At 40.4% G+C, this 22,232-nt stretch overlaps 1 protein-coding gene across 6 annotated transcripts in view; it reads right to left on the bottom strand.

The window, feature by feature from the left end:
• Nucleotides 1–21,780, bottom strand: part of CHL1 (cell adhesion molecule L1 like) — a 225,934-nt gene extending 204,154 nt beyond the window's left edge. For 2 of the 6 annotated variants that reach the window (XM_061396388.1, XM_061396384.1), the window contains exon 1: nucleotides 21,692–21,780. The gene's annotated coding sequence lies outside the window, so the exon portion shown is untranslated. Of the gene's footprint in view, nucleotides 1–20,589; nucleotides 20,795–21,310; nucleotides 21,397–21,691 lie in introns of those variants that run through there. The other 4 variants (XM_061396389.1, XM_061396387.1, XM_061396386.1 and 1 more) reach the window with 3 other exon arrangements.
• Between the last annotated feature and the right edge of the window lie 452 nt (nucleotides 21,781–22,232).

Below are 22,232 nucleotides of genomic sequence, written 5' to 3' on the forward strand. Positions count from 1 at the left end.
CAGATGACGCCAAATTCATGACTTCTACCCTGCCTTTCTGCTCCCTGCCCCTCTGCCTGGAACTCTGCTCTTCTGGCTCTTCTATTTGCCTTCTTCCCTTTCAAGGCTCAGTTTGAAAGTCACCTTCTCAGAGAGCCCTTTCTAAAGTAGGTTCCTCCTCTCGTTTTTTCTCTATCACAGTCCTTGTTTCTTCCCTGTAATGATTTCATTGTTTACTTATTTACTGGCTGACATTTTCAGTAATGGCAAATTCTGGGAGGCAGGGAATCTGTCTTCATCTTAATGCTTAGCGCAGTGCCTGCGATTTATAAACAGCTCGATGAATATTTGATGAATGAATGAATGAATGACTCCTTGAAATCAAAATTACACACACACACACACACACACACACTTTGCTTGAAGACATCATTTCTTCTGTTTTCTACCTGGTAGCATAGCTATACCCCCACAGGTAAACTTTTCTGATACTATTACTTTCCAACATCAATCTGGTCAGATCATATTATTCAGGAGTTGTACAGAAGGTAATTCCTCCCTCGATACACATAGGAATGAAAGGAAAAAAAAATCAAGCTACTAAAAATTCCCTTCCTCTGCAGACTTTTAAACTGCTAATCAGCACAAGCAGCTTGTAGCAGATTGAGCTCAAAGTGTTGCTGAAATGGCACATAACTAATTTCAGGTGATTTAATATCTTACACTGCCCTAGTGAAAATATTGACACAGAAGAAGAATATGATTTGGAGTCTTTCTGCACTGCTGAATTCGGTGTTAGCTTTGGAGCCTCTATCAAGGCATTTCCATTAATCAACACTGCTGAAGAAAGGAAGTCTGGGTGTGGCATCCAGAAACCACTGCCAACTTGGGAAAATGCTAGAAAATGGGCAAATGCTAGTTATCTGGGTATGAATATTTAGAAGAACTTTCCAAAAATGTATAGTCCACTTGGTCCGTTTCAAAGTCACGTCCAGCAATGTTTCTTGAGTGGTCAATGGCACATGTCTGTGGAGGAAATAGTCTCCCAAATATATTGTCAATACTCATAGACAATTAGTTTTGTTAAGATAAATACGACGTTAAGATTCTTCTGGCAAAGCCACATCTTACTAACGGCATCTATAAGCACAAAGTTTTCTGTTTTGTTTTTGTTTTTTATAAACAGGTCTGGTATACACTAACTGGAGCTCCCGGGTGGCTCAGTGGTAAAGAACCCACCTGCAATGCAGGAGACACGGGTTCAATCCCTGGAGAAGGAAATGGCAACACACTCCAGTGTTCTTGCCTGGGAAATCCCATGGACAGAGGAGCCTGGCAGGGTATAGTCCTTGGGGTCAAAAAGTGTCAGACACTAATTAGCAACTAAACAGCAGCATATACTGACTATTCTAGGGTTCAGAGGTCATTATTTTATTCATAAGAGCATTCTCTAGTATATTATTTCATAAACAACTCTCATTAACTTTATGAATGAGAATAAACTCTTCTCCTGACAACACTGAAAATAATACAAAAAGCAAGGAGACTTTTCCAACTGCCATATAGAAAAGTCAAACTGAAATTATGGGACATCAAAAAGAAAAATAAAACTGTAGTATTTTGAATTATTGTGCCATGCACTTGCAAAAATGTATTTCACCCTCATTGGGTCAAACTTGAAATACCAGTAATGCGATTTCTCTCACAGTACTTCAGTCTAAAGCTGTACCATTCGACACAGTTTTTAAATATCATTTGATCAGTAGTGTTCCTCTAAAATACAGCAGTGCTTTTTAAACCTCATATTTTGTTCACATATTCTGGCAACTAGGTCTCAGATCCTACATTCTTAGGTTTAAAATATGTCAACTACATATATTCCCACTCAGAACATGCATTATACCCATTTTCAAAGGTTTAGGCTGGAAGCTGACAAATTTGATTAAAATGACTGATTCATGGAGTCAATAAATGAAAAATGAATGGAAACATTGAAAGTCAAACAAATTCAGAAATCATAAAATGGCAAACTCAGAAGTAAATTTCACCATCGAATCATTCAATAGATGTCAATGACACCTTTGTCAAAGTCAAGTTGTAAAGCTTTTGAGAGATGCTTCAATGCACAGAACAGTTTTATAATTAATCACCTAGTATGTGGCCAAGAAATAGATGTCACTTTTTGCCCTCAATAAACATGCAGTGGCAAAGGCGAATCCACTGACAATTTTAAGAGGTTTTCACTTTGCTGATGAATGCTTTATGAGAAAGCACAGCCTAAGAGAGTGAATGCAACATAAGTGAGGTTTTGTAGATATACAAAGAATCAATTATATACACATGTTTGTGTGTGTGCATGTACTTAAATGTGTTTAAATTTTCAACTTTTAGTCTTTAAATTATGCCTTGCCACTGTTACTGATTAGATGCGTGTAATTAATCTTTATAAGAAGTTCCTTCAGAAGAGTTAGAATATTTCACATCACTGTAACTATTACTTTATAAGCTCTACTACTGGAAGCACTTCTTCAAATAGAACTCTGAATTTTTGTGTATTTCTAGGTATGGATGAAAAATTCATAGCAATTAATACAGGGTGTATTATTCAAAGAGCTGTCAGAAGGAAGAATATCATTATGAACCAATACTGTGGGTGTTTACTTTTGTATTTTTTCTTAAAGTAAAATTCCTTAAAGTTGTAAGTTTACACAAAAATATAAACAAGAATTTAGAGAATCGTTAGAGTTCATAGTCAGATCCTAATATTGGAATTCATTATCATTAATTTCCTTTCCTCTCTTTTTCATTTCACATGCATATTATGTATAGAAAACTGACCACAGAATGGCCATATCTGCAGTATCTGAGCTTGCCTAACTAAGAATGAGGTCCTAGAAATAGCAGTACTCTGAAACACAGAGAAGATATTAACCCAAATGGGAAAAAAAATGACAGTGCTGTTTTTCTATTGGTTCTCTGGCCACATCACAGGGTCACTGGCACCAAATAGCCCTATAATAGCTCAGAATGCCCATCCCCTTGACCTCTCTGCCAATCAAGAAGGCATCTGGCTGGCTCCCTAAACACAGATGCTGTGAAGTCACCATCTTCCAACTATGCTTCCAACTATGCTCTAACCCTACTCCAAATTAGGGTGGGAAGGCCTTCTAGAACTTGAGAAAAGCATGCAAATCGTACTTTATCACATCAGGTTTTCTCAAACAGCACTAGATTACACTATGCTGAGGTATATTGTGTTGATGTTACACTGATAAATACTGCTAAAAACCAAATGCTCATTAAATGGGGTTTGAACATTTTTTATTTCAGAGAAATTAGAATTGCAATGGAATTTCTTCTTCACCTTTCAAGGTTTGCCTCTTCTCTGACATCTTTTAGTAGTGCAAGGAGATCCAACCAGTCCATTCTGAAGGAGATCAGCCCTGGGATTTCTTTGGAAGGAATGATGCTAAAGCTGAAACTCCAATACTTTGGCCACCTCATGCGAAAAGTTGACTCATTGGAAAAGACCCTGATGATGGGAGGGATTAGGGGCAGGAGGAGAAGGGGACAACAGAGGATGAGATGGCTGGATGGCATCACCAACTCGATGGACATGAGTCTGAGTAAACTCTGGGAGTTGGTGATGGACAGGGAGGCCTGGCGTGCTGCGATTCACGGGGTCGCAAAGAGTCGGACACGACTGAGCGACTGAACTGATTGACTGAAGCTGGAAGTAATCTTTCTCTATTTCAACCACACATCATCAATACATTCCAATACAATGCAATAGGTCCACTGCATTCCAATACATACATCGGCATTTATGATCCTTTATTTTGCAGTGCACTTATTTATGTACATGTCCCAGCTCTTTAACTGGATTGGAGGTTCATATCATTTCAGGAATGCAAGACACTAGAAAATGCATATATACTCATATTAATAACATTTTAAGGGCATGCATTCAGTAGAAACTGTAAGCATCTTCAGGCCACCACTTGTGTCTAACTCATCTTGGAATCTGTCTATCCAATGTTGTAATTTCCACACAGTAAGAACTTCCTAAATTTTCACATAAACACTAAATGCAGAAACGGAAAAGAAAATAGGACTGTGATGAATTTTTCTTAGGGATATTTTTACCCTCTTGGAGTTTGGCTGCATGTCCTAGAATAGTACTCTCAGTACTGAGAGGATCTTAGAAGGTGGCTTTGGGCATGATGTAAGTGACCATCCTTTGTCTTTTAATCCTTCTGACTACAGAAACCCGAAAGGCTCAAGTAGGTCCTAATACATCATTACCGGCACTTTAACCTTACCAATCTATTTCATAAAGAAGAAACAGGACTGAAGCCCGAGGACTTCAGCAGGCAACAGGATCTTGCTAGAATGTAGTGACCTTGGGCTGTTTTCACTGTATTCACATTTGTATGCACCTTTCATTATTTCCCCCGGTGGTGTTTCATTGATAGCAATGAAATAAAACTTCCATTTTAAGTCATTGTGTCTATAATGAGCTAGCTAAAAATTTACGTGAATTATGGTAGATGGCACAAAGATAGGACAAAAACTGTGACGATGGTTACCTTTCAGCGAGTACAGTCTTAGAGCTGGAGATTATTGAGTGACCTGTAACTTTCAGAAGAAAGGAGAGCAGGAAATGTATTGAGCAGACAGACAGGAGCAGCGAGCTGTTCAGTAACGGGAGAGGGTCTCTAAGGATACAAGAAAGTAGAGGGAATCATGAAGGCCGAGTCCGGCTGGCTGTGGAAAGCAAGTGTGACAGTTACTTGGCGGTCAAAGCAGTGGGGAGCCAGGGGGAGTTTTTAGGAAGTAAGTGACATAGTGGTCAAAGTGACAAGCGAGAAAGGGGATTTTAACTGTGACATTTAGGTCTTAGTGGAGAATGGTGACAATAAAAGGCAGAAATCCTGTGAGAGAAAGGTTGCAGTGGTCTAGTGATTAGAAGACTGAACAAGGAATTTTCTGGAATGGCTCATGAGAAATAAATCTTAGTGTGTCAAGAAGAAAGCTGAAGCGAGTTTTATGGTTGTTTAAAGCAGACAAAGAATACAGAGGATAGAGAATGGCAAACTGCTAAAAGGAGATGAGAGAAAAGATGCTCTCAGCTACAGTAAAAATATATTTTGCTATATCAAAAGAAACCACAGGGAAACCTAGGAGGCTTGTGTTTCAGTAGTTCCAATCGTTTTTTAAAATAGAAACTCATTATAGAAACCTCAGCTTAAACTACCACGACTTTCTGCCATGTGTTTCATTTTTTTCCCTCAAATCCAAGAGAGCAGAATTTAAACATTTATAAGGCTTCAGGTTATATCATCGAAAAATGAAACCTGTTCAGAAAATTTGTATTTCTTAAATAAGGAAACCTTTAATCAGTCACAAATGATTTGTCATTAAAAGACCTTTAAGACAAAATCAGATGACCTGAGTCCAAGTTCTGCATTCACACATATGAGTTTAAGAGTTTCCTTCACTTTCTGAACAGGATGAGTACGTACCTTGTGTAAATAACTAGCTGTTATGAGTATCAAATTAAACGATGTACCTATACAGTGTCTTTCATTCAAAGACAATACACAGCATTACCAGGACAGAATTAAATTCACCATAGCACAGCATTTTAGAGTTATGTACATTGCACATTGCCTGTTGAAATACTTTTTGAAATATGAAAAACATGGTGCAATACCTTTCAGCAAGACTGCAGGAGAAACACATCGACTCACTTTTATCAGAAGGGTGGGATTCACAGGTACAAGAAAAATGGCATGCGTGGTTTCCAAGCACTTACAGAAAAACGCCATGCTATAGAAGGGAGAATATGATGGAACGTTTTGAGAAAATAGAGAAGCATTGAGAACACAAATTGAACCTGAATCAGGCATGGCGGTAGTTGTTCTTTAGCTTCTCTTGGTGAACATCTGAAGAGAAAGAAATATCCCAAGAAAGCTCCCCTGCTGTATCTTCTTCACCTGCTTCTTGTTCTGAGCACAGAAGACATAAGAATAATGGTCCTCGCTACCCATTAGCATCTTCCCATTACAGTCATGCTTCTGAAATTTACAGGTAAAGGAGGCTTGCAGCCAAATGTATAATCATCATTTCAGGCCAAGAAGCCTGCTTCCTTTTCCATCTGTGGCTGTAATGGACAAATAGAAGGAAATGGAGCAGCTCTTTTCTTTCCCTCCTCAAGTCTGGAGGTTTGCACAATCTAAGTAGTCTCCTTGATTCCTGGCATTCCAGTTTCACCTTGGCCCTTATGACTCTGATGAAGAGCCTCCTGGTTCTCCCAAGCCCAAACCACTTCTAAGGTAAAAGGAAAAGGGTAAGGATAAATGTAAGTGCATCAGAAGACACAAGCACCAGATCCCACTAAAGAATCTTTGGCCAAAACTATTCTTGGCCAACTCACCCCTCTTTTCTCTCAGCTCTAGCCTGTCTCCCCAGACAAAACCGTGGGTACTTTCATGGAGCCCACGTTCATCCTCATGTCACACTCCCTTCTCAAAGTCAGGTTTCTTCCTGAGCTTAAGATATTTAGGAAGATATTTAGATATTTAGGAAGACAAGATATTTAGGAAGTGGGGAAGAGAAAGGAGTGTCCACTTGGGACAGAGAATGGTTCTACTTGTTCGTTCCTCATTGTCTTCCACTTTCAAATCAATCATGTATGGAGTAAACAGTGTCACAGTTGGATTGATAATTCTGTTATGAGCATGGCTTTTTACAAAATTTCTTCCTAAACTGTCTACTAGAATCCTCCAGCAATGTAGTTAGAGGAGTCCTCCCTTTGAAAAGGGGTTGGTCTTTGATAGCTTGGACCAATGGATACAGTGGAAGCGTTGCTCCAGGGCTGGACTTTAACAAAACTGATAGTTTTCTAAGTTGAGCTCTTGGAGCCCTGAGCCATCATGTAAAGTCCAACAACCTGTTGGAGAGACCGGTGAAAAGGCCATGTGACTACATGAAAAGGAAAAGGAGACCAGCTGAGCTCAATGCAACTGGCCAAATCAGGAGACATGCAAGCGAAGCCATCTTGGGGCCACCTGTCCAGCTTAGCCACCATCTGAAAATCACCATGTGACCTCAGTTGTCATGCGGTAGAGCTGAAGAAATCACTCACAAAATAATGAGATTTCATAGAATGGAATTTTAACTTGTTTAAGTTATGGCTTAGTTTACTATGTAGCAGTAGATAAATCGGACAATGCCCCTTCACATTTTACAAACTGCTATTAATACAAGATCACATTTCTGGATCACCTTTCATCATTGCCCTTCTTAGCCACACATAAGCCTCCAGGTATTTTTCTTCCAAACAATAAGCAGCTTGTATATTTCCCCAATAATCTCATATGCAAAACACATATCTACTGAGTTCTTAAACATATGGTGAATTCCCAGTACACAATTCAAAAAAGAAATGATGAAAATAACATGAACTGAATTTCAGAAGTCAATGGAATGGTGATGGTACTTAAAAATCACAGTTTCCCTAAGTGATAGTAATAGTATACAAAAATGCACCATGATTCCCTTGCAGAGGGTGATATGAAATCTCATCTGCAAACAACAGTACCTTGGATAGTTACCAGTGCATTGCTTCTAGAAGGATATCTTGTAAAAGGTTTGGCGGTTTTATCATCGCTGTTTTGTATTTGTATTTAACATTCTTAAGCAGCTGTATCACTAGTTAAGAGGGTTTTGGATGATTTTCAGATAAACGATCTGTACTCCTATAGGTGATACATAAAAATGTTTCTTTGTTTTATCTTAAACTGTATTGTGGTTTCTTACTGACTCAGGACCAGCCATATCCCCATGATCTCTGAGTTGTCTTTTTCTAATCTTTCTATCCTTCTCCCCTGCTGAAGAGATGTTAGCTGTGAATTCTTTTGTCTGTGAATGAATCTGCAACATTTCCTTCATCTGTTCTAACCTGCAATTTACACTTCCTCATCCACTAAAATAACACAATTGAACTTATTGAGATGGTTCTAAATTAAAAGTAAACAGTCACTGAATGAGGCAGGTATTTCCATAATAAAATGTTTGCAGTTGGTGAATTTTTGCAGAGATAAGATTTAGGTTGCTATGATTTTTTTTTTTTTTTCAGTTCTTAGATACTAGCCTAGGATATTTAAATACTGGAAGTAGCTATGAGTAAACTCCAAATGAATACCTGTCATTATAGTCATTGATCTCCATTTTCAGTCTTATTTACAGTAGTAAAACAGTATGGATAAAATGAGTGTTTAATATCATTAAATACTGAATGTATCATTCAGTATTTTAGGACATCTACACAGGTCAAAATAAATTGGGATTGAAAGGATTTAATAGCATACATTAATTGCAGAATAATAAATTACTCTGTATAATTCAAGGTCTCCAATTTTATCTTTTAAATATGTACGTACTTGGAGTAGCTGCATAATTACTTCAGTCTTCCTTCCACCTCAGTTTTAGACTGAATTGTGAACAGTGCACACCCTTCTGCCCACCCCATGCACGTATACACTTACAGCCACCCACATAATCTTGTTTCATTTATAGAACTAGTTTTAAATAACCAAGAACAAATTGGAACGCAATCTTCAAACATACTAAAAGCATTTCAAATCCAGCTGAATAAAAATCAAGAATAGGTCTTCCGTTCCTTTCATAGGACACAGAACCAAATGTGCAGCCAAATTATCTTCCCATTAAGGTCACATTCTCATTTTTGTAGGAGAAAATCAAAGGTGTCTACCCCAGAAGCATCCAGTCTGTTAAATCCCATTATTGAAATGAACTTGGGAAATGATGACACACACCTTCCTGTCCCTCCTCATCAGTTCAGAATTTGGAGGGGCAAAGGAAGTGGAACGCATGCTCAATTGGGGCAGTAAATACTAGGCTGTAGGAGACTGTTTTACTGTTAAATACAGTAATGGGTTTTTAATGGCTGCTGTCCAAAGTTACACTGGAGAAAAATGGTTTATTAGTAATAATAATAGCTGGCACTTTTATCTTCAAAGCACTTTACAAATATTAGCTCATTAATCCTCTAACTGCCACTGGGAGGGTGCGTTAATGTTTTTATCCTCAGTTTACAGCTGGTGAGACAGGAAAATAGAAGGTAGAAACCAAGTTTTCAAAAGGAGGTTTTGTGTATGGAGGTCAATTTCCAATTCAAACAACTCATATCAATTTTTATATACAATTGAATGGTATTCACTCTGACGACTGTCATTCCTTTTTTGAGGGGATAGTAATTAAGGTCAAATCCAATTTATTTGAACTTGATTCACATGAGATACACCTGAATTGCTCATTCCTGGTCCTTTAGCACTATTTCAAGCAAATCAATTGTGTTCAGAATCTATTCAGCCCAAATCAATTACATGCAGAAACTTGTATGCATGGAAAAAGGTCTCTTGAGACCCTTTGAAATTTAGCTCCACTGAGAGTTGCTGGAGATCACAATGTGAAACAGGTTCAAGGTCAAATTTAAACACCTTTATTCTGGCTTTCTATTTTTAACCATTCACTCAGATCTCCTTTCCAGAATATACTATATGTCTTAAATTAGTGAACAATAATGAACGACCCAAACAGTCTATTAATCCTTCTGGTGTAGTCTGTAGATGGTAAAATTATTATTGGTTTTCTTTCTTTACTTGTCACCAAGGACGATGTTTTCAATTCTTTGCCATTGTACAATGCCTTAAGTATTTTAACTGAATAAATAATTTCCCCACTGTGTCATTAGATGCAATGTAGACAACAAGTTTACAAATTCTCTGAATTTATAATACAAAAATAAACGCATTTGTTAAGGAGCCAAGTGCTATACTCTAAAGAAGCAGGCATGGATCAAACAAAAGCCTTATAGCAAATTCATTCCATATAGTCCAAGGAAATGGGATCTACTGTCTAGACTAAGCAGAAAGCAAACACATTTCTGCCACTATCTATTACATAAAAAAGTCTTCTGGAGTCAGTGTTCAAGAATGCTATTTATATTTTGCATATTAAAAAATTAACATTTTTCTAAATACTACATACCCCCAAAATCAAATACCTCTCAAAATTCCCACATATATTGACCATGCCTAGAATAGGGTTGATTTTTCCCTCCAAAGCCTTATCTTCATTGACAGCTGCTAATAAAGACAGTGCCACCATTATGATGGGTGTCATTTTCAAAAACAGCCAGCCTGGGATATGGCATCTGCCTTTGCCAACTATGTCTATCTTAATCTGGAGTGGCAGATACACCTTTGTGGAAATGCCAACCGTGTAATGCAATTGGTTACATATAATACCCGGATATGAGGGAAATCTATGCATATTGAGATTACAGAGTATCAGAAACATTTCCACCAAGAAATAAAAGATGGTAATGAAGGCAACCAAAACGTTTGGTGAAGGTGAAGGTTGATTTTTACATATATTGGTGCCCAGGACAGAGTTCAGGAGGACTCAGACATCAGACACTTTTATGACATGATTTTGCAGAAAACACAAATGTCTTTCTTTGCCAATGTACCTCCCACACGGGAGGGTCTCACCCACATGGGAGTGTCTCACAGCAAATCTTTGCAACAAGAATTTTAAATCCTCTTTTTAAATGCCGCCACTCCGAGGATTAGCATTCAATATCATTTAATACTTAAGGAAGAGCCCTTAAATATCTACTTTCCATATGACAAAATAATACATAGAAGAGGCAAATCTGGATGGTCCTTGACAAAGACCGTAGTTAGAGAATCCTGCTAATCCCGGGGTGCCGGTACTATGGACATTGCCCAGGTGGGGAATGAAGTCCAAGAGTGAAGAGAATGGGCATGTAATGAACTGAATGTGTGTCTCTTCCAAATTCATATGTTGAAACCCTAATCTCAATGAAAAGCTATTTGGAGGTGTAGCATTTGCAAGGGAATTGGATCATGAGAGTGGTGCCCTCATGAATGTGATCAGTAGCCTTATAAAAGCGATACTGGAGAACTCTTGAACTCTTTTTGTCATTCTCACCAGGAAGGTATAAAGAGAAGTCAGCAGTCTGCAAATCAAAAGAAGGCTTTCATAAGAACCAGACTATGCTGGAATCCTGATGTCAGGCTTCCGGTCCCCAGAACTGTGACAAACAAATTTCTATTGTTTATAAACCTCCCGTTCTGTGGTACTTTGTTACAGTAGTCTTGACTAAGATGGGGTGTTTAGGGGTCTGCTGGACTCAAAGGCAGCACAGTGTCAAGAGTAAAAGAGCTTGAGGCTGGAGATTAGATACTTTTGAGCTGGAATACTACTGGCTTGGCCACTTCCAAGTCATAGTGTGTGACCTTGGACAAGGACACCTATTGTCTGTGACACTCCGCATTAAACGAATATTAGCATAACAGTACTTTCCTCAAAACACTGATGCAGAGATTATAAAATACATCATTAACATTTAGTAATGGACAGGTAATTTAACTGTTTGCCTGGCATAGCCTCAATTCTGTCTCTAGCACAAAGCAGTTACTCAATAAAAGCCTTTAATGATTAGTCACTGTCACTGTCTCATAGCACATTCAATAAATCAATCATTTAATCAGTCAATGTATAATGGAATTAAGGAACCTATAAAAAAAAAGTCGAATCTCCTTATATTTGCACAGGGTTATATTCAACCTTCACAGTCCAACTCTCACATCCATACATGACCACTGGAAAAACCATAGCCTTGACTAGATGGACCTTTGTCGGCAAAGTAATGTCTCTGCTTTTGAATATGGTATCTAGGTTGGTCATAACTTTCTTTCCAAGGAGTAAGCGTCTTTTAATTTCATGGCTGCAATCACCATCTGCAGTGATTTTGGAGCCCAAAAAAATGTCTGACACTTCCCCATCTATTTCCCATGAAGTGATGGGACCAGATGCCATGATCTTAGTTTTCTGAATGTTGAGCTTTAAGCCAACTTTTTCAGTCTCCTCAAGAGGCTTTTTAGTTCCTCTTCACTTTCTGGCATAAGGGATGGTATCATCTGCATATCTGAGGTTATTGATATTTCTCCTGGCAATCTTGATTCCAGCTTGTGCTTCTTCCAGCCCAGCATTTCTCATGATGTACTCTGCATAGAAGTTAAATAAGCAGGGTGACAATATACAGCCTTGACATACTCCTTTTCCTATTTGGAACCAGTCAGTTGTTTCATGTCCAGTTCTCATGTATGCATGTGAGAGTTGGACTGTGAAGAAAGCTGAGAGCCAAAGAATTGATACTCTTGAACTGTGGTGTTGGAGAAGACTCTTGAGAGTCCCTTGGGCTGCAAGGAGATCCAACCAGACCATTCTAAAGGAGATCAGTCCTGGGTGTTCATTGGAAGGACTGATGCTGAGGCTGAAACTCCAGTACTTTGGCCACCTCATGCGAAGAGTTGACTCATTGGAAAAGACTCTGATGCTGGGAGGGATTGGGGGCAGGAGGAGAAGGGGATGACAGAGGATGAGATGGCTGGATGGCATCACCGACTCGATGGACATGAGTCTGAGTGAACTCTGGGAGTTGGTGATGGACAGGGAGGCCTGGCGTGCTGCGATTCATGGGATGCAGAGTCTGACACAACTGAGCGACTGAACTGACTGAACTGAACTGATATTCAACCTTGGACAGAAAACTGGTGAATTTTTCAGTATTTCCCCTAGACTCATTGCATTCCCTCAGCTTATATGTTAATTCTTAATTTGCTTTTTTAAAACAAATCAGTTATACAATATTTCTCTTTTCTTTCAAAGAAGGAAATTTAAAAGCTGTAGAGTGTATTATGAACTGAGTTACATATGATGGTATCTGCACTTTCTTTCTGGCTTCACCACTGCCCAGCCCACTATTCAACCTTACTTCAGTATTTTTCCTCTACAAAATAAGCTAACAACTTATTCCGTTTTGTCTGCCCTGTTGTTGAAAAAGTCAAATTAGATATGGGAAAATTCTGTAAAAACCTTAAAGTACTCAAACAATGATTTTTTTAAAACAGAAATATTCAGCAATAATCTTCTAAATGAATGTAAATGCTGTGTTGAATGTCAGTTCAGTTCAGTTCAGTTCAGTCGCTCAGTCGTGTCAGACTCTGCGTCCCATGAATCGCAGCACGCCAGGCCTCCCTGTCCATCACCAACTCCCAGAGTTCACCCAAACTCATGTGCATGGAATCGGTGATGCCATCCAGCCTTCTCATCCTCTGTCATCCCCTTCTCCTCCTGCCCCCAATCCCTCCCAGCATCAGAGTCTTTTCCAATGAGTCAACTCTTCGCATGAGGTGGCCAAAGTACTGGAGTTTCAGCCTCAGCATCAGTCCTTCCAATGAACACCCAGGACTGATCTCCTTTAGGATGGACTGGTTGGATCTCCTTGCAGTCCAAGGGACTCTCAAGAGTCTTCTCCAATACCACAGTTCAAAAGCATCAATTCTTCAGCACTCAGCTTTCTTCACAGTCCAAATCTCATATCTATACATGACCACTGGAAAAACCATAGCCTGACTAGACGGACCTTTGTTGGCAAAGTAAGATCTCTGCTTTTGAATATGCTATCTAGGTTGGTCATAACTTTCCTTCCAAGTTTTGAGTGTCAAGGGTCTCAGAAAAGGTCAATACTTGTCTTCCCCTTGAACCTTTGCACAGGAGATGTATTTTTCTTTGAACATATCAATATGTAAGACATCCCATAGTAAGCTGATATCCTGTCACATCACTTTGTTTAGTGGTCTTCAACACAGTAACAAACTAAATTCACAGTCAGCTCTAATAGCAACAAATCATTAAAAATCTCCAAAAATTTCTCACCAATTTACTTTCTATTACTTTGGAAACTATGTTCCTTAGCCAGGGTAAATACAAATTTCTGGTATCAGGATGCTACCAATATATCCCTGATTTAGTTTCTCATCCTCTTTATCCTGATAACACTGCATCACAGAGGGGGAGCCCTTCAGAGATCCAAATATCCAGGTCACAATGACTTTAGGCTATCAGAGTATTATCTGAGGGTATCTCCACTTCTTGGGCACATCTATAATTCCTAGAGTTAAAATCACCACTTACAGCAAAAGCTTCTATTAGGGAGGAACCTCTGCTAAAAATGCAAACCTGTTACCAAAGAAGCTAGAATCCATTGTTTGCCTTATTCACTGTGCTTTACAGCTTTCTCTTGGAAGGCAGAGATAATTCAAGGGAAAGGGCAAGTTTGTTTTGAAGTTTGAAGCTTCAACTGAAACCCACTTCTGGCCATGAACATGCCCACCTGGGGCAATGAAGGAGGATCAGAGGAAGGAATAACAAAGGGAAAGGGAAAATGATGGCCTCGAATGCAAATTTCAGGATTCTCCCTTTTGTCCAGCTTTCGGCAGTTTGGGTTTTCTTCTTCCCCCTTATACAAGTTCTATAATTTGTGAAGTCTTCAGGGTGTGCTGGATATTCCTCAGTAGCTCTCCAGATTTATATTTACTCTCCACCTTCCTCCAGGCTGCTCTGTGCAGAGGTAACCAACTGCAGCAGATCACTTGGACCAGGCTCCTTCGTCCTCTGACTGCTGATGGGTACAGCCACTGGGAGGAAGAAGCAAGAGATCTTGGGGTAGGAGGAGACCGGTGTTCTGCGACTTGACAATGGCTGTTTCTATAAAACCACAGGTTCTGTCTGCAACCTTCCCCAGAGCTATGGCTCCCATCTTTCAGTAACTTCTTTCTCCTGTCTTCCCTCTAGACTAAGGGCAGTAATAGCCCAGGGTTGCCTCAGCAGCCTTTCCTTGTTGGCTTCCCTCAACTCTGCCCCAAAAGATGTGGTTGGTTTCTTCTTTAAATTCCCTTCAATTGTCCCATATGAGTACCACTTACATACAAGGGGAAAAAAAATCAAGTGAAAGCAAGAGAGTGCCAACTTTTACCCAGAGGAGATTAAAAAAACTCTGGGTCCTTTAACACTGCCAAGAGAACATGCTACCCTGTTCCTGTGGATGGCACTCTGCCACCAGAGCATTCAAGTCCAATACTGCAAGATCATCACGTTTCTCAAGATGAGTCAGAAATATGAATTTTATGTGAAATCCCTGGTTTTAAAATATTGACTTAAGTATTTTCTAAATATGTCTTAGGCCAAAGAAAACACATATGTAGGCTGGGTTCAGTCCAAGGGACATAGGGCTGGATCTTAAATAGACTATGGTGCCTCTTAAAAAAAAAAAATCTGCTTTTCGTTATAATGCAAAATTATATCAAGAAACATAGAAATTATCATCTATACAACTCTTTCCTACACAATTAATTAATCTAAAAACAATAACTTTCTCTCCCTCATTTGAAATTTCATAGCAAAAACAGAACTATCTGGAACCCAAAAGTGACAAGAATCTTGATATCTAGGATTGTTCTAAATGTATGAATCTAATCAAATCACATAGTTTCTGCATGGCTCTCTCCATTCATCTGCAAAATCAGGATAATGACTTTTTCCCTACCATCTTCACAGGGACATTCGGCTGAAAAATGAAATAATACATAGTAAATGAAAAGCACATTTAAGCTCTTCAGAGAATAAAGTGCTGTATAAACCAAAGGGATTACTAAGAAAAACCTCAGAGGTTAGTCAGAGCTGTTCTTCTTTTCCAACCACATTTCATGATGCCAAGGTAACTGTAAGTCAACGCCGCAGGCCAGCACAATGTTATAGAAGACGTCTCCAAATCTAAGGTGGTGGTTCTCAACTCTGGCATTACTATTTCACCGGAGTTTTTCAAAAATCCACATGCCTGGTCACCACTTCCAAGAATTCTTACTGAATTTATCTGGCTTGGCAGTTTTTAAAAAGTTCTCTAGATGATTCTCATTTCAGTCAAGCCTGAAAACTACTACCCAGGATTTTTCAAACATGAAACAATCACTATCTGCATATATACATCTAATTGATGTAATCAACAAAGTTCCAAGATTTTAACAGTAACATAATGTGCTGTGCCATGCTGTGCTGATAGCACAGTTGTGTCTGTTTCTTTGCCCGCCAGGCTCCTCTGTCCATGGGGATTCTCCAGGCAAGAATACTAGAGTGGGTTGCCATGCCCTCTTCCAGGGCATCTTCCCAATCAGCTGAGCCACCAATAAGTTCACACTTATTCATATACATAGACACACTCGTGTCTATCTTTTATCCATTCACACACTGAGCATGGAATAAAAATTATTATAATAAGAAGCCAGAATTTACTGAGTGCTTAATGCATTCTAGTAAGTTGGCTACCTAGATTGCTGCATATAACACTCAGTCACTAAGCCGTGTCCAAATCTGTGCAACCTCATGAACTGCAGCATGCCAGGCTCCTCTGTCCTCCACTATCTCCTGAGTTTGTTCAGTTTCATGTCCACTGAGTCAGTGATGCCATCTACCATCTCATTCTCTGCCACTCCCTTTTCTTTTTGCCTTCCCAGCATCACGGTCTTTCCAATGAGTTGGCCCTTCACATCATGTGGCCAAAATATTGGAGTTTAATGAATATTCAGAGTTGATTTCCTTTAGGACTGACTGGTTTGGGTATGGATAGTGCTCCACATCTCCATAGACGAAATCCGTTTTAGGGAGGTTAAAATGACTTACTCAGGACCATGCATTGAGGAATTAACAGAACTGGACTGGGAACCCTGGCAGCCTGACTCTTACAGTCATGATATTTATGTAATAACTACCACACCCTGTTTGCTTCCCACTGTGACAGAACCTGTAGTGTTTAAAAGATAAGTGAAATGAAGCCTGTGGCCTCAAAAAGATTCTGCCATCTGATAGGGGAATTGTGATGCAGACTAAACTTCACAGGTTAAACAGGAAAATAGTACATTATCGTCCCTGGAATGAGGGAGAGGTGGATTGGAAAATGGGCAATGCCTGGCTTTACTAAGCTTCTACTTCACAACTATAGAGGAAATGAGATGTACTCAGACATCCGAAGAGAGAATGTAATAAGACCACCAGGCAAAAAAAACACCTGGTCAAAGAACAGACTGCATTTATATATTAGCCATTCAGCACATTTATTATTATCACCTCCTGGTATCACTTGGATTGAATGTTTATGCCTCTCTAAATTTACCAAATTATCATCTCAACCAGCAAACCACAACTTTTGAAGAATTCACCACAGTTCAAAATTTATTTCTGATTCTTACTGAAAAATTGTACACAAACCCAACTGTAACACACATGTACACACACACACACACACACACACACGCTCTCTTAATGTGATTTCCAAAGAGGTAAACAAGTTGCAATTTTTGGTAGTAATAAACTCATGTGAAAATTAAGTAAAAATTTTTAGAGAAATTTTAATAACTGAAAACAGAATATTCTTTCTCTTTGTACTTGTATTATCTAAACACAATGGGAATGTAAGCAAGACCATTTTTTTATCCACAATACATAAAATCTCAATTAGTTATGGTCTATTTGTGCACTGACTAAAAACATTCGTTAACAAAACAGAATTTTCTAGTTTACTGGATAAATATACCAGGAGAAATTGCAGAATAATGTTAGGTTGCCAAGCAACCGCTGCTCTACTCCCTCATTCATCAAGCTTCTTATCCCAGTGCTAGAGAATTCCAACCAATTTGTTTCTTGGGAAAATTATAGTGACTTTCAGTAACACAATAACACTTTTATTCTCAGAAGATAAACTTAGATGTTCTTTTGATCAAAGGGATGTGTTAATTCATTACTCTCTACACGGTGCTAATGAGAAAGCTATAATTAACCAACTACACTATTGCAATGCACATAAAATAAACTGCAGTAATTAGTAATGTTTAAGGTGTTAACCAGCCTCCAAAATTAGAAAATACAGAATCTTTCCCCCAATAAAGATGCAGAGCAAAGAGAAATCACCACAGCTAATTAAACTGAGAATTGTTTCCATTCCCTACCCCATCTCCTCCCCAAAAGTGGGAGAGGCACAGGATCGCCAAAATGTGAGAGATTTCATTTTAAAAGCAGAGAAAATGGCTCAGTGCCAAAATTTACCTGTAGGTAGACATAAATGCTGGAGAATAATGTAATCTTTTCTTTGAAAGAATGCTTAGCACAATATTTTTCCAGGAATGAATAGAAAGAATATTATGCTTTCACTCATTAGCTGTGTTAACTTAGCATATTGTATGTAAATCACCATAATAATTGCATTCTCTTCAGACTGAATTAGTTAGTTAGAATGAAGCTGTAATCAAAATGTTCATAATTGAAAATATAGTATTCTTGGTCTCGTTTTGAAAAAATAACAAGGAACACTGATTGAATCAAATAATACAGTACATCACTGAAAATAGCCTTGGTATAGAGATACATTGTTTCTCTAGATTATACCTTAGCATGTCAATTAGCTCCCCAAATCTGGATTTGTCATGGTTTTTTACTGTTACCCTTTGTCTTCAGCCTAACTTCAGCTTTCCATGTGCAAAATCTAAGATTGACTTTTTAGATTTTAGATTTTTTTTTAGGGAAAATATAAATAGTAAAAAGCTAAATTTTGTTTCTAAAACGTATTAGACTCTATGGCACTGCTGGCTGTCATAAATCAAAGGGCAAAATAATTTCCAATAAATGGAACATTTAATGCCAATGCTCCTGGGAAAGAATATGTAAATGATCACATGAATTTCAGGCAAGCTGTCACAGTAATTCCTCAAGGTACCCTTTAAAGATGACATATTCACTGTGAAGAAGGGGGCATTGGTTGTCTTGCAAAAGTCAAACTTGAAGCAATACTCTACTATATGAACTGATACAGGGCTTCCTGACATTCATTTCTTCAAATCTGATGCCATTAGCCACCCTCTATTACTTAATTTTCTTTTATGAGATAAAAATTGGTAGAATCTCAAATCTGCCTTAAATCATTACTTTTACTTAGATTTCCCCATAAAAAATGAGTCTGTCTAAAATATTTTGAAAAGCAAATTTGGGTCAAACAACCTTCAGTCTTCAAAGATTTCAGAAGCTAATTATAAAAACCAAGCTCCAATCCAGCAAATATTTTCCTAGGTGAGGTCTATTTTGTCAATGTCATAAGGAGCTTTATGATGGTGACATCTGTCTGGTTTCACTTGCTTCAGAGCCATCAAAATATGTCAATATTCTAAAAAGCAAGTAATTTTTAAATGAATTTAATACTAGTTCATTTAATGACATGAATTCACTTTAAGGTAATAAATATATTGTGTGCAATATCAAATTCTAGCAGACCTGTAATTAGGTAAAGGGGATATATAACTTGCTCATTACTGGATATGTTGGAGCACCTGTACAACCAAGAGCAGTAATAAACATCCATAGCCTTTTCTTTAAAGGAAAGGACCCATAAGGTGCAACAGAGAACAATCTGGAAAACATACATTAATCATCACAGTCCCAAACTTCTGCAGTGAAGAGTAGAAACATGCCTGGAAAGAGATTTTAATGAACTGTCCTAGCCAGTATTCTTACTTGCCCAGAAATAACTATTTGTTTCCATTTATTCACTGACAATATTCAAGAGTTTGTGAGAAATGGTTATACACTATGTGCTCTGCCATTACTGGAGGGACATCCACAGCAGTACTTTTAAGGCCATAAAATAGAAATCTCCATTAACCAAGTTAAATTTTGAAAGTCACAGGGTGATCCATCCTAAAAATAATGAAATTAAGACAAAGCCAACTGCAACATTAGCAGATGAGAGAGGAAACATTTTTACACAAAAAGCAGTAAAGTCAACAATCTTTTGTTCTCTTATTACTAAAAGTTTCCCTAAATAGCTTTCTAAGCTTCTTTCTCCAACCCGGTTGGTTAATTTATGTCTTCCAATCTTCTGGAAATCAAAGCTTTGTAGAAGATGAACTGGACAGTAATACTAATGTCAATCGACGGTCTCCAAAATTAGAAATCAGTATTTTGCCTTCAGTAAAAACGCAGAGAAAAGAGAAGACGCCCTATCTACTTAAATTCAGGATTAATTTATAGTAATAGAAACGGGGTCAGCAACCATAACTTTAGTGTTGATTACACAGCAGACGCTGAGCTAAACTGTTTACTGGAATTATCTTACTCCACTTGCTCAAAAACCAGAAAAGGAAGGTATTGATACTATCCCTATTATTTAAAAGGGGAAACTGAGGCATGGGGTAAACGACTCGTCCAAAACCACACATCTCAGACCTATGAACCCACGTAAGCGCGGCGAGAGACTGCCTTGCACGAGCCCAGGTGGCTCACCAGTTGCCCACCTCCGCGCGCACGCGCATACGTGCCCCCAACCTGGGGCGTTCCGTGAGCGCGCCATCGCGCACGCGCATGCCCTGGCACCACTTGCCAGCTCTGGGGGCTCTTTGGGAGCCCCCCACCCACCCCGGCGGAGCTAACTCCGGCGCCACTCGCGTTTGGCTGAACCTGAGTCTTCCTCCGCGCCTTGTCGCCCTGCTGTGTCACTACACACCTGCCTTCAGTAGCTCACCTCCTACCCCTTCGCCGCCTGCCCTTCGGCTGACAGCCTGACCACCCAACCCCGCGCTCGCCCCAGGATGCGACTCGGGGTGTGGGTACCTGAGCCCTCGCGGTGGCGGCTTCTTCAGCCCCTGGCTTTTGGCAGGAATTCCTCAGTCCTGCTCCCGGATGAGAAAGTGAGGCTCGCAGTGAGCAAGAGGAGTGGGAATGAAGGGGCTGGCTGGCGTTCCCCAGCCTCCCGGCTCCAGTCCTTGCTTTCCAGATTAATCACTTTCTCCCTGCTCCCCCCCAACCCCCACGCACACTCTCACTCAAAAAAAGAAGGGAGGGAGAGAGGCACAAAGAGGAAGAAGGGACCATCCGTGACTGGCATCTCTAGCTCCCCCAGCTCCGCTACCAGGGAGCCATGGCAACCACGCCCCCGACCTGCCCCCTCATCCCCTCGGTGGTCTGGGGAGGTGGAGCCCCTAACCTTCCCGGTTTTCTCGTCCCCCACCCCCGCCCCACCAACCCAGGTGTCCAAAATCTCCCTTTTCAAGCTGACGGCGCGTATCAAACCTCACTGGCATGTGTAATCATCCCCTGAGAGTGGGAGCAAGACAGTGGGGCGGCTGTGTTGGCGAAAGAGAACTGAGCCCTACGACCCAAGAGATGGTAGGGGGAAGGAAGGAGTCATGCCAGGACTAACCTTCAAACCCAGCTGGACTTAGCAGCCCCCACCCGGGTGAGGCTGGAATCTCCAGGAGGGTCTGGAATCCCCTCCAGAGAGAAGCAAGAGATGCAGGTAAGGGAGGCTGGAGAAAAGACAGAGTCAACCTACCTACCCATGACCAGGAGGAGAAAGTGGGAGCTGGAGGATTCGAGGAGCCGCTTTGCTCCGTCCGACCGACCAGAACCTCCTGAATCCAGCCTCAGCCACCAGGGGGCGGGGCTGGGAAAGGGGGTGTCTCTAACTGGCCGAAGGCTGAGGGAACCTCGGACCACCCTACTTTGTGCAATGACGGAGCCCTGACTACGCACCATCACCAACCCACCATGGGTTGACTCCCTCCCCGCTGGAGCAAACCCATTATCCTCCTTCGGTCTCGCTCAGAGTTGGGGAACTCCCCGGGGCTAACAAGACATAAGCACATTAACCACCGCCCCCACCCCCTACCCCCCGCACACCTGAGTCGCCCCCAGTACCAGATCCTTTCTGTACCTTCCTTCGAGGAAACCGCTCCTTCAAGCTGGCTTGGAGCGGGAGAAGGGCGTGGAAGTCCAGCAGCTCTGGCGGATGCACGGGAGTTTCTCGCCGGCAGCTCCCAGCCGATCTGCACGCGGGTCTGCCCGCGGAGAGGCCGCCGCGCCCCTCCCACCGCCGGCAGTGGCCGCGAGGACGCGGACCTGTTCTGGCTTGCTCTCGGATCCACACCCTCCCCGCAGAGGGAGGCTCGCGCAGCTCCTCTCTGCGGTGGTTCTGCCCACCCACCCCACACCCACGCCGCTTATTCCCCCTCCCTTTCCTCGATCCCTTGGGACAGCGAGAGTTACAGGCTTAAGACTTTTATTTCACGGTGAAAAGCAAGGGACGAAGCCCAAACTTTGTTCGCCATTTTCTACGTCTATGGTTAAAAGAGGTAGGATCGTTGCCCCTTTTATCTACAAAAGAGAAATTTTAAAGTCCGTCTGCCTCCTGATAGCTCCACTCCGTACGTATTCCAGACACAGGTCGCCAGTCTGGTTTTCTCCCAGAGCTGCAT

This window comes from Bos javanicus, chromosome 22, assembly GCF_032452875.1.
Source record: "Bos javanicus breed banteng chromosome 22, ARS-OSU_banteng_1.0, whole genome shotgun sequence".
In the NCBI taxonomy this organism is placed as follows: domain Eukaryota; kingdom Metazoa; phylum Chordata; class Mammalia; order Artiodactyla; family Bovidae; genus Bos; species Bos javanicus.